The 14,536-nt window shown below is 36.2% G+C and overlaps 1 protein-coding gene across 1 annotated transcript in view; it reads left to right on the top strand.

The window, feature by feature from the left end:
* The first annotated feature begins 5,232 nt into the window (after positions 1 to 5,232).
* The window catches only part of LOC127851655 (uncharacterized), a 35,213-nt gene continuing 25,909 nt past the window's right edge, over positions 5,233 to 14,536 (top strand). The window contains exon 1 of the mRNA XM_052385470.1: positions 5,233 to 5,359. The gene's annotated coding sequence lies outside the window, so the exon portion shown is untranslated. The remainder of the gene's footprint in view (positions 5,360 to 14,536) is intronic.

Here is a 14,536-nt window from a genome sequence, read left to right as displayed (position 1 = left end):
ATCAAAGTTCTTGATTTTGCCAACAAATAATGTTTTCCAATTGTGGGTCTACTCTTCTTTACAATTTTTTTTTTCTTTTAATAATTATTTCTTATTATGTTTTTATATTCTTATATCAATAAAAAAAGTATTTTACACTATTTTGTTTAAAAAGTATTTAAAGAAATCAATGCAAGAATACATGACAAGTAAGGATTGTGCCAAAAAGTGCCATTTAAGGCCCTATTATCAGTTTTGGGTGCCCCAACCCTAGGTGAGAGGACTGTAAGAAGACTGTGGGGACAGTGGGGTATGAGGAACAACTCATACACAGTAATTTACAGGTTCTTGTTGAATCAAGCACATAATTATCTGAGCATCATAATTCATTAGAATTGAAAAAAAGTTCAATCAACCAGAAAAATCCAATTGACCAACTTTGACTTATTTGCAAAATTTTGAGAGATTGGCCTACAAATTGCATGAACAGGTATAAAATAGTGGGTATTAATAGCTTAAGACATTATTGGCAACATGTCTGTTTAATTTATATTATCAATATTGTTTAATTAGGCATGGAATATAAATTAAAATTGGGGGTAAAGTTCAATCGACCAGTATTGACCAGTAATGACCACTTCGGGAGTATTGACCGGGGCGGTTTTAATCGGTAAAAATCGCCGGTTTAAACCGGGGGCGGTCGATTGGTGCCAACCCTGCATTGAAGGGATGCAGTGTCCAAGAACGAAAACGATTGCACCACAACCATTAACTATTGACCTGCAGATAAATGACAAGCAATAAAAATTACACAATTGCGGTGATGTAGATTAACTTAAATGGATGCTTATTTATGTTATGCTTTCCGTTGATTTATACAGAAATATCAGTGAAATAAACTGGTATTTGACTTTTTTAAACAGTGAAAAATAACAGTGAAAATATCGATATTTTTCGCATTTTTTCTGGGAAAATCGATATGCCACCGAATCCAACAAATATCCTCTATATATCCATCCTCTTTAAAAGCATCGTCAAACCAGTACTTTCAGTACTTTGATTTAATTAAAGACACTATTACTTTTTGCTAGCCTGGTATCTCATGGTCAATAAAAAAGCATAGCATATTTGAATGAACTTGGGTTCCGACTATGACAAAACACTCGCATGTATAGTCAGTAATAATGTGTGTGTTTTTCAAAGAACTATGTCAGTTATTTGACTTTAACAAAAGCATGTGCTTACTTCAGATGTTTTGCTTTGATTTGCGGTTTTCAATTGTTATGATATGTGAAACAAAAAAGTGGGCGTAAAACTGATCGGCATCATAGAAGGTTGCGTTTTATTAGTTATTACGTAATAAAATAGTCTAAACAGCTTAAGCGCATCTGACAGTTGCAACTCTTGGGACTTTCGCAAGAAGATTGTTGTCGTACTTTTATTTCCATACCGAAGCCGTGCCTCAACAACATTGTATTACAGGCTTGCAATTACAATCAGAGTCACCATAACCAATCGCAATGGTTAATTGTCTGGTAAGAACACCACAGTTTTTCCGATAATATTTTTTAAAATATTGAAGGTAATGTTTTATTGTTCAAGCAAATTTTACATATGAACTTCGCAAGACATTTCTTTTAAGGAATTATAGGGTCGAACACGAATTAATCACTAGGAATATGTTCACATTTGCTAAAGAAATTAGCACCATCTAAACTTAAAATTGGAGGATAAGAATGAGAGCAGGTCAGATATTTGAACAAACAACTGCTCAAGGATAAAACCATCAATAAGCTGTTGACCGGATAACAAACATCATTGGACCAAAGGTTATTCGACGAGTGGGATGGCGGAATGTAAGGACTTAACCAAAACGAACGGTCGTAGGTGACCTAATAAGATGTCAACTTAATTGTATGGGGAGAAAGTAAAACGACATTGACATGCACTGGATATAGACAACTTGGTTAAGTCCACACCCGAGCCTCCGGAAGCTTAGAAGAACCCTATGAGAAAGAAGTTGTACTGGGGATGGACCCTGAAGAAACGACAAGTCTGATGGAGTTGAGACCGATCTCAGTCTCATCTCTATTCAACAAGAATATCTCTGGAACTGATAGATGCTCTACGACAATGCACTTCGTCAGAGTATGAGTTATTTGAAAGCTCGGGGACAAGACAATCGGGATATAAACGGATGAACGATCAATTTATCGGAACAATCTAGCAATAAGGGCATGATCAGTTACTATGTTAGCTTCTTAAAAATTTCTTGCTTAGTAACAAAGTACGAGAAGTACGGAAGGATTGACGAACGGACGGAAGGACGGGCGGACATCAAGTAGGAAGGAAAACATAATCGATAGCGTTTCATCCTCCGATTCAATATTCCATTAAAAATGTAATCCGGACGGATGGACTATGCGGCGAATCTATGCTTTCCAAATTCGAGGAGCATGGCCAGCGAACATATTACCTGCCATGAAAAAGAACTTACTTTAACATTTATTAGAACCCACGGTACATTACCCCAATTAGCGCCTAGGTTTTGTTGAACTTCCAGAATATCATAGAAAGGCACAAGAAGAAATGTGCGTCGGCAAAGTGTGCTGCATTCGAAGCCTCTTGTATATTTTTTATACCCATTTATTTAAGCTCGATTGCATAGCAAGCCTAAAGCTTATATGAAACGCTCTCGAGTCCGTTTCCTTGGTGTCAATGGAGGATCTTAAGAACGCTCCCACAGATCGAACCCGTGACCTCCCGATCGAATTATCTCACCTTATATTACGCGAAATGTCTATAAGTATTGGCATTTTATGTAAAACTTCATACGAATTTAGTAAAAAATTAGTTGTTTAAGATAGGAAGTTGTCTCTATAATTTATTGTTTTAAAGTATTAATAATTAGTAAATGTATCCAAATAATTAATACGTATCAGTGCAAATCTGCAAAAAAATGAAAAATGAAAACAATCCCAATATCTTCAAATAAGTTACCCCTATATTAGATTGTACTTCATATGTAACGTTAACAACAGGCTGTATTGACAATAAACGCGTAAATGTGTCCAGAAAGAAACTGAAATTCATGTTCTGATCTATTTTAAAAATTCGAAATAATTAGTTTTTCGAAGATACGCTTTAAAATCTATGTTTTTCATCCAAGACGGAAAATGTTTATTTTTATATGCAAATAGGATGTTAACAAGCAGTCTGTATGCGTGCTCTGAACAAATGCCTTAATCGAAGGAATTTATCAGGACTTTAAATGATTCAGTGGAGGAACCATTGGCCTTGTAATAATTAACTAAAACTTCCTCCAAAAATATTGATTAGTTGCTGTGTTGTCAAAATATATAAAAATGTATACAATTTTAAAATTATCATCAACCTAAAAAACACACAGGTAGAAAAACAGTTTAATATAGAGTTACACATTTGAAATAACACTTACAATATACGGTATGCGCATCTGCATATGATTGGTCAAACGCGAACATGGGCGTTATGGCATACGCGACCAGCGTAGATCCCGACTAACCAGCTGATTCATTCAGGTTTGTTTTTTATTAGATTACTAAGGGTTATTGTCCATGTATAACCGTAACTGACAGAGTAGTTGCATATCAGACTGCGTGATTGCATAAGCCCAATTTTCGCATGACGCTAGTATATTTGCTTGTGTGTACGTTTAGTTCATAGACACGTATTTTCTGTGTTTTTTATGTTTTTTTTCTAACTACGAAACCGACGATAACGTCATTAGTGTCATCGAAAGAATAAAAAAGAGCGAAATCGACTAATCAAAATAAAAGCTCTCCTTTGAAAGGTTATATGACACTATAAAAGGGGCACACGATTGTATCCCCCCGGGTGTAAGGGGTAGTGCGCTTTGCTGTTATAATGTACAGGCAGGAGCAGAACATCGCTTGATGGATCGGTTATGAATATATGATGGACAAGCCCCCGGGGCTCTTAAGAAACCCTCTCCGCGATACTTTGTCATAACACACCCCAAATATAGACAACTTGACAGCATATCTCCTACTGATCATTGTGTGAAGCGGGTGGGTGGGGGATGAAATTGATATCTAATAAATTTAGAAAAAGAGTCAGGATTAATTTCAGCAAATGGGATCATGACGTCACAGTATCGCATAAATAGACCTGCCTATTATGTAGAGTGTTTAGATATCTCGAATTGATCTTGCTCTTGTTATTATCGAACATTGAGCCAGAGGAGCGAAATATGACTTACTACTGATTAGATTATACATGTATAACGCATACGAGGAAAGTGTATATTTTGCTGCGCGTTGTTAACGTAAAACAATTTATTTTAATCTAAAAACGTGCGAGACCTAACAACATCAAACGATTTTAATAAACGTGAGAACGTCACGCAAGTAGGAATTTCAAAGTTTGGAATATACAGCATTCGTCACTGTATATGTATTTTGCAAGCAAGCCATACTATAGATACACATATTTACACATGTAAATACAAACTATATAAAATCTTTAAAATTAATTCAGTTTCGAATTTTAGAAATCTGCGTGTAAGCAAGTCATTTTAAGAATAGTACGACTAAGTCGCTTACTTGATGTAACTAAGTTCAAAGAATAAATCTGCATGCATCTTGAGACAAATGGGTAACAAATGACTACCATATTCCCTTGTAAAGTAGATGTTAATGATTTACAATAAACATCTCCATCTTGGGCTTTTGGTGTAGAGTGAATTTACTAATTAGTCCGGAGACACTTGAGTCCACTTGGGCGCTGATGATGTCGCAGCGCCACCAAATAAACATCTGTCTGAATAAAGCCCGGACATGAAGAAACATCACTATTAATTTAACACGGCTTTAAAATAATTATATTTAGACATATAACGAGAGTTTTAAAGGTTTATATTATAACCACTGCAGTAACTGATAAAAACGTTAAAAATGGCAAAATGTATAAGTCATTCATTTAAGTATTACGTCTTCTTAGAATTCTTTTCGGTGCAATTCATCTGCAAAGAGAACAGTTTTAATAAAACGAGTCACTGATAATACCAATCAGCGTTTATTAGTGAGTAGCATCGCATCATCTTCGTCGATAATGAAGACAAAACCGAATTAAGCGGTACAATTGTGCATCCATCCATGGTAGGGATTATCGGAAATATTAGAAGGAATCCGCGTGATCACAGAAGTGAGAAAATATCAGAGATCATGGATTATAATCATAATGACGGTGTAGGTGTCAGAGACGTACAAGGGGTTGTTGGCGCAAAATATTTCAAGCGTTGTAATTAGTAGTGAAGATGTAACTAAGGCACTAACATGCTGCAAATCAACTAAGGTTTTTGTTTATGGAAAGGCGGAAGGTATTTATTGATTTCATCTGAGATAGTTATTTTGATAGTCTTATAATTTAAGTTGTTGAACTTATATAACTTAATAATAGGAATACGCATGCTGGAAAGTGCATTTATTGAATATTATTTAAAGTGTTTTGTGTTGGAGTGGACCGTTTCGGATTTTCTACCAACTAAAGGCGTTACCAACTTGTTTTACCAGGGATAAGTACCAGAGAAAGGTAAGTGTAGTAAGCGTGTGTAGTAAGGTTGTATTTTCTTGAGCAACTATAATTTATTTTTATGAATTATAAGCATGATTGAAAACACATGCTAGTTATACATCAGTATAAATACAACATATAAATATTGCCATTTACCACAAGAAGTGACTCGTTAAGTTTAATCTTTTTATTATGTAGTAATAAAATGACAATTGTTTACTTACATATTTTAAACAATAACGGACATATGAAGTTACTGTCAGTATACTTGTTGCTTTGTTGTCGTTTTTCAGTAATTACCATATATTAAAATGCAGCAATTTGTCATAAGTTTACCAGTTGATTAGTCAGTCAACCAATCAATTGCCTTTACCCAAATGTTTGGTTGAAATTCAATGGCTTCGTGGGTATGTGGAAAAACTCGTTTGACGCGAGTAGTTAAAGGTTCGAGCCTGACCAACTGAATGTTCTGGAAGGGGGAATGGAAACATCATTTAATGCTCCTTTTTAGTCAAACTGTCGGAGGATTATATTGTGCTAATGGTATGTGTATGTGTGTGGAAGGTGGGGGCGGTGTGTATGGGGGATAGGTATAAGGCAGGGTGTCGGGGGTGTTGTAGTCTTCATGACACATGGTGGTTGTTGATACTTTTGATTTTTTTATTATTTCATGTTTATACATAGAGTACTGGTAAAAAAAATTCAAAAATTCCTGATTAAAATATACATTGTTATATGCATACCAAGATCGAACAATCGGTTTATTTTGTCTGATGACGTGTCTTTTTTACGGTGCACTACCGGTATATATTTAAGCAATTTGTCCAATGTCATGAACATAATAAATTAGCAAGTTTTGAGTATTTTAAATTAATAATATCCGATTCGTGAATATGGTATCAGCTGCATTAAATTTTTAATTTGTGTGGTTCTTATTATTCAATTGCATTCAAACTGATGCGTGCTGGTTCTGCTAACCGTTTATGTAAAGACATAAGAATTCTCATAGACTACGACTGAACATATAATTAAAAATAGATATGAGTCGCGCTCTGAGAGAAGTTGTTTAATGCATGTGCACAAAGTTTCGTCCCAGATTAGCCTGTGCAGTTCGCTTATCAGGGACGACATTTACCGCTTTTGTTGTATTTTTCGTTTAAATGAAGACTCTTGATGACGAAAACCAAGCTAAGGCGGATATCGTCGTGACTGATTAGCCTGTGCGGATTGCACAGGCTAATCTTGGACGACACTTTACGTGCATGCATTAAATCCCCTTTTCACAATGCGAGGCTCATATGTTTTCTTGCTGCATGCTTATGTTATTTAGTCATTACCTTTTCTTCTAAATAACTTTTAACATCGTTGACAATAGCCAGTACTAGGTAGAAACAAATAACAACCGTGCTAGAACATATCCCGAATATGCTCATTCTTAATTTTTTTAAATGAAAAAAAAAACATATTTACCCTTGATTTTATCAAAAGGAATCCACAAGGTCAAAAAAGTATATTTTAGCATATCTTGTATAGCATGTTTGAACATTATTGCTGCTACATGGTATCACTTTGTTTTATGATCATTTTCATGTATACGTTGTATGTCTTATATTGAATTAAAAAATAAATGTAGAATGCCATACGAAGTTGATGCATTGTTATTTCAAGACGTATGCCATTCCGTCCGTTAACGTTAAATAAAGAGTTGAACTGCGTGCTAAAATAGTATTAACATGAACAATATATTACTTGAGTTAAATGCTAATGTGATGTCATGTTGTAGTCATGTAGTAGATATGTAATGGCTCCATAAATATACCAGTCGTATTTATGGGAAAACGTGCGTGATACAAATACATGTATGTTATAGTAGGACCATACTTCCTTAAATAAATCAACTAATGATTAGTGTTTGAAAAAGTAAAATGACATTCTAAAGAGGTCACTGTCATGGAATAGAAACAATATTTTTGTTTAGGGAAAACCACATTATGTATTATTATAATAAGCTCAAGTATGGTATTTCGCATGTATGAAGTCCTTCCGTTGCTGAGGAAGAATTATGTGGGGACACTGGGTGCATCCCAGCACTCATTCCTAATAAACGTCACGCGGAAATGTCAAGCTTTTGAATTTTTTACTGACAATCATTCAATGATGATGCAGTCTTTTTATGGGGGATGGGGAACCGGAGTAAGCGTAATAAACCCTTCATGTCCAGAACAATTCCTTAAATCCGTCTCGCGTGCGTTTACCGGACAACTGATCTGATCGCAATGCATACATTCTTAACTGCCAAATTGACGAAGGTAAATTTAGTGCAATATAATGCTTGAAAAACACGAGATTTTATTTTCTAGACTTTAACACTGACGATTTTCGCTATGACGGATCTTAAGGTAGCGTACTCGTAATGATTTCCGCGATTTATTTTACGGTCATTGCCGTTCTTTAATGATCGGTTATTTCCAAGAGATGAATTATATTTTTTTTTCAAACTTCGAATTTTGATATATGTTACGTTATTCCTTTATAATACAGTATTTTCACAATAAATATTGAAATTGATCCAAATCTGTAAAATATGATTTCGCAATTTCTTCAAAGATCGCAGAGCCTTTATAACTTTGTACTTATTTATATCTAATTTAAGCTTTAACTAATATTAAGTTGTAATGGCCAAGTGGTTATTGCCTAGAAATCTTTTGGGATCTTCAGGCGCAGGTTCGAATCCTGCCGACGTCGCATACTTTTTGCGGCGCGTTTTATTTCTTTTCTAACGTAATTTGATTTTATATAGCATATGAGCTATGTTTATTGTTAAAAATGTTGCAATTTTTCTGCACATTCTTTAATTTTTAAAATTTAAACAACGTTTTGGCTAAATTGGGTGATTTACTGCTGAAGATACGAATCATGCATGTTGCATTTTAATTTTTATTTCAAAAAGTAAACGGTAAATCTCTCTATTTCTTGGTATTTTTGCTTTATATAGTGTATCTATAAAAACTAAGTTCAAAATATTACTTAAATGATAATATTTTTAATTTTATGACACTTTGTTTGTAACCAACCCTCATATCTACTTGACTGAAACCACTTACATTTCATGGCGCTCTTCCATAGATAACACGTTATAAAAAATAAATGTGTGTAAAAGAACACTTGTTTCATCTTGTTTAAACTTTCAACACCTTTAATGCATCTGTACACCCCCACTGCATGCCCATATTTGGAAATCTGGATGAATTATGGAACTTGCATTTACCCCATTTAAATGTGCATGGAAAGCCTACCTAAAAATGTGCATGTAGTTCAGTGAAACGATGCTGATTAAGAAAATAATACATTAGATTATATTTGGATATGTTCCCATACGGGTGCGCTACCTTAAAGGTGGGTTCCCACTGCCGATCGTATCAACTCGATCATCCCAATTTCCCGACCAAACCCGACCAAGCTCGACTAAAAATGGTATACACGACCTCTTCTCGACCTCTTGTCGATAGCACACGACCCCCACACGACTCATTCACGACGTCCACTCAACCATCTTTCCGATTACCGCTCGATCATCTCGACCTATACGCTCGCCCTATACGATCTCAGCTCGACCAAGTGGACCTCAGCTCGATCACCACCAGATCTTCACACGACCAGATCGTGATGGTCGTACTACAGTCGTACAAAGCGATCTAAAAAAAACTCGAGTAGAGGTCGAGCGGATCGGGTACAGAGCTCCTGTATGGTCGAGTAGCAATCGGAAAGTGATCGTGTACGGTCGAATAGCCGTCGGGTAGCAGTCTAGTAAATCTGCACATCAAATCGAATAGAGCTCGAGTGGATCGTGTCGCGATCTAAAATAACTCGGGTAGAGGTCGAGCGGATCGGGTACAGATCGTGTAAAAGATGTTAATTCGATCGCCACACGATTGCTTCACGATCAACTCGATCTTCTACTCGACTAATACACGACCGCTTCCCGAGCGCTTCTCGATCCATTTCCTACTCGACCGCTACTCGATATTTTTTGACATGTCAAAAAATATCGGGTAGGAAGCCCGACCAATGCCGACCTACCCGACCGCCCCCGACCACTCATGCCGACCGAACCAGACCAGTACCCGTAGCTTGGTCGGGCTTGATCGAGTTGATCTGATCGGCAGTGGGAACGTGTGTACATACTTGGGCAAATCCACTTGCTATGAGGGTGCGAAGAGACTAAAACATACTAAAGTCGCGCAGGGTCATTGTGGAACTTTGAATATTAAGTATGACAATTGGATATATTTTCAAATTATATATATCCAAACATATTTTATTCAACAAGATTTGTTCATAATTGTAAAGTAAACGATTTTAGTAACTGACACTATAAACATCAATTTTTTCATCTTTAATACCAATTTCAAACTGAACTTAGCATACATTTGTTATCAACTTCATTATTGAGTCCAAATCGAACTACATTTAATGTATCCTTCTAGATTTTTTTATCATGTCAGGTTTTATTCTCTTGTGAGAGTAGTACGCTAATGCACATGTGAACACTGTTACTGTTTGAAATGTAGAACCATTCTGCCTGTGACATTGCGTGATCGTATTTAATAAATCTGTAGCGAATTCTTGTATTGAAATCAGGATACAACTTTTTACTAACTGCATGGTGTGCGAAGATTTTCCCTTATATACTTAGATTTAATGTGTTTTTATTTTGCTTGTGGGAGGAGATAATACGACATCGCCGTTTGGAGTAGAGATCAACGTGAACCATTGGAAACTATTTAAGGGGCCTATTTACGTTTTGGTAAATTGACAAAATTAAAAAAAAAGTTGTTTCAGATTAGCAAATTTTCGTTTTAGTAATGGTATTTGTGAGGAAACAGTTATACTGAACATTACCATGCCCTAAAATAGCCATTATATGCATCTTTTGACGATTTAAAGACCTGAAAATTATAAAGCGTTGGAACGCGAAACGATTGAATAATTTTGAGAGTTCTGTTGTTGTCGTTATATTTTGTGAAACTACGGGGATTTCTTATATTATATAAAGAATAAAATACATCACTCATTGTATGAGCACGGATGGCCGAGTGGTCCAAATGGGAGACTTTTTACTCCAGGACTCCAGGGGTCAGTGGTTCGAACCCTGTTGAGGGTTACAGTTTAAACAAAAATAATGTTATCATTGATTTTGTACTGGAGATTTGAATATTCAATGTTCAAATTTATCAATATAAAGCATTTAAAGACAAACTTCAAAAGATGCCAAAATCAGTGTAAAGGCCCCTTTAAGACTTGGACAGACAGGAAGGAACTAATTACCGAACAAAAGCAAATAAGCTTATATCAAAGGTTTAACGAATCAAACACAACAGATTCGCTGAAAATGTTAATAAACTGTCGAGAATAACGCGTGAGTAAAATGCTAACGAAAGTGTTTGATTTTATACCGAATAGTTTATTTTGCTTTGGGCATATATAACGCATCATCATTAACACCCGTTACAATAACAATATGCGTTTGAAGAATAAACAACCCAAGAATAGACATCATTTCGAAAGAAGACCAATTTAAATAGACAGAATATTAACATGTTTTCGCGAATATGTGACAAGGATAAGGTACATACATAGCGACCCAATTATGTCAAAATGCGTTTAATAAATTAAACAATTGTAATATTATGATGTTCTTGTTTAAATTGTTATCAAATATATAATCATTTTATTATTTCGTTTATATTTGGTATTTTCTCTGGTAAAAAACATTTTAAACTGAGCTATTCAGTGGTTATATAAACGTGGACATATTTGGACGAGATCTATATAACTTTAGAATACAGCTATCCCTAACATCAGCATAAAAAAGCATATTATATTCATCATTAAGGTTGCGTAACAAACAGAGGCGTTGATCTCTGATTATAAGCTTTAGCCTTCCCGTTTCAAAAGATAATTTGTGAGACGTTAAACCCAATTTAGCAATAATGTTCCTATGTTTATAATCAACAATATCACAATACGATATCACAATACTACTGGGGTAGTAACTTATGTAAAATTGCGTCGCGTTCTGAGAAAACTGGGCTTAATGCATGTGCGTAAAGTGTCATCCCAGATTAGCCTGTGCGGACAATCAGGGACGACACTTTCCGCTTTAAAGGTATTTTCAGTTTCAAGGAAGTTCCTCCTTACCGAAAATCAAGTTAAGCCGGAAAGTGTCGTTCCTGATTAGCCTGCGCGAACTGCACAGGCTAATCTGGTATGACACTTTTCGCACATGCATTAAGTCCAGTTGTCTCAGAACAAGGCTCAAATTATTGAGCTAGATGATGTGACATTGACATTTCAGTGTGTGACGCAATCGTCTTGTAGTCTTATTTTGAGTAACGGGTTAAGCTGAGCAGTGTTCACAGATTCCGATATATCCTTAAATCGGTATAACCGGTTTTGTTACGAATCTACAGAACTTTCGATGTCCAATTGTTTCAGGATTTTGTTCGGTTCAATTTCTACTCACTGCAATAGTTTAACCTGTGTAGTAATGCAATCCTCCTGTTTAACAGTGTGTAAGTTGAAAAAATAGTTAACGAGTTAAAATCAACAAATATAGATGACACAAAGTTGTCAAAGTCAGATGCAATTCGCCACATTCTAGGTGTCATAATCACACCATAAGATCACATCTATGAAATGCCCGTAATTGTTCAAATAACAAGAACATATTTATTATGATGAAAGTAATGAAGTGCGGGTATATTTGCAAACGGATTAAAGTAACTGATTAAAATTATTTTACATTTTATGACGTAACTATAAACCTCGGATAATGATTTTAATATAAGCTGACTCAAGTGAGATTAGGCTAAAAACCCAAGCTAAATTTGTATATTAACAAAAAGATTACTAGCTAAATAGTTTTCAAAATTGAAACAAATTAATACGTTAAATATGAACATTTCAAAAGAGAAGAGTGTTTATTAATAATTTACATGGCTGTGCTTGATACCCACAACAAAAAGATTACATGTATGAAAATGCTGGGCAACAAACACTAGTGACATATTAATTTCGTGTAACTGGACGTATGACATTTGGGGCTTGAGAAACCAGTTTGCGCATTCGAATATTATTGTCCAGAATTACCCTATTCAATGAAGAGACCACGAAACAGTGCCTACTTCTAAAGAAAGATCACGATATATTGCCTAACTCTAACGAGAGACCACGAAACATTGCCTACCTCTAAAGAGACCACGAAACAGTTTCTACCTCTAAAGAGATCAAAAAACATTTTCTACCTCTAAAGAAACCACCACGAAATATTGCCTACCTCTAAAGGGTGACAACGAAACATTGGCTACCTCTAAAGAGTCGATGAAACATTGAGTACTTCTAACGAAAGACCAAGAAACATTGCCAGCCTCTAGAGAAACCACGTAACATTGCCTACCTCAAAAGAGAGACCACGAAACATCGCCTAACTCTAAAAAAGACCACGAAACATTGCCTTATTCTAAAGAGAGACCACGAAAAATTGCCTACCTCTAAAGAGAGACCACGAAACATTGCCTAACCATTAAGAGAGACCACAAAACATAGCCTTCCTTTAATGAGAGATCATGAAACAGTGCCTACCTCTAAAGAGAGACCACCAAACATTGTCTACCTCTAAAGAAAGACCACGAAACATTGCATACCTCTAGAGAGACCACGTAACATGGCCTACCTCTAGAGAGACCAGGTAACATTGCCTACATCTAGAGAGACCACGGAGCATTGCCTACCTCTAGAGAGACTAAGAAACATTGCCTACCTCTAGAGAGACCACGAAACATTGCCAACCGCTCGAGAGACCTCAAAAGATTGCCAACCTCTAGAGAGACCACGTAACATTGCCTACCTCTAGACAGACCACGAAACATTGCCAACCTCTAGAGAGACCACGAAACATTGCCTACCTCTAGAGAGACCACGAAACATTGCCTACCTCTAGAGAGACAACGAAACATTGCCTACCTCTAGAGAGGAGAGACCACGTAAAATTGCCTTCCTCTAGAGAGACCACGAAATATTGCCTACCTCTAGAGAGACCACGAAACATTGACTACCTCTAGAGAGACCACAAAACATTGACTACCTCTAGAGAGACCACGAAACATTGACTACCTCTAGAGAGACCACGAAACATTGCCTACCTCTAGAGAGACCACGAAATATTGCCTACCTCTAGAGAGACCACGTAACATTGCCTACCTCTAGAGAGACCACGAAATATTGCCTACCTCTAGAGAGACCACGTAACATTCACTGCCTCTAGAGACACCACGAAACATTGACTACCTCTAGAGAGACCACGAAACATTGCCTACCTCAAGAGAGATCACGAAACATTGCCTACCTCTAAACAGAGACCACGTAAAAATGCCTACCTATAAAGAGAGACTATAAAACATTGCCTACCTCTAAAGATTGACCACAAAACATTGTCTCACTCTAAAGAAAGACCACAAAACATTGCCTACCTATAAAGAGAGACCACGAAGCATCGCCTACCTCTAAAGCGATACCACGAAACATTGCCTAACTCTAAAGAGACACCTCAAAACACTGCTTACCTCTAAATATACCACAGAAAATTGCTTACCTCTTACGAGTGACCACAAAACATTGCATACCTCTAAAGAGTGACCACGAAATATTCGCTTTTTTCTAATGATAGACCACGAAACATTGCCTAACTCTAAAAAAAAGACGACGAAACATTGTCTACCTCTAAAGAGCGACCACGAAACATGGCCTACCTTTAAAGAGCGACCACGAAACATCGCCCATTTCTAAAGAGAGACCTCGAAACATTGCTTACCTCTAAAGATAGACTACGAAACATCACCTAACTCATAAGAGAGACCACAAAACATTGTCTACCTCTAAAGAAAGACCACGAAACAGTGCCTACCTCTAAAGAAAGACCACG

Source organism: Dreissena polymorpha, chromosome 11 (assembly GCF_020536995.1).
Source record: "Dreissena polymorpha isolate Duluth1 chromosome 11, UMN_Dpol_1.0, whole genome shotgun sequence".
Lineage (NCBI taxonomy): Eukaryota > Metazoa > Mollusca > Bivalvia > Myida > Dreissenidae > Dreissena > Dreissena polymorpha.
The sequence above is the reverse complement of the archived record's forward strand: the minus strand, read 5'-3'. Positions and strand labels throughout refer to the sequence as shown.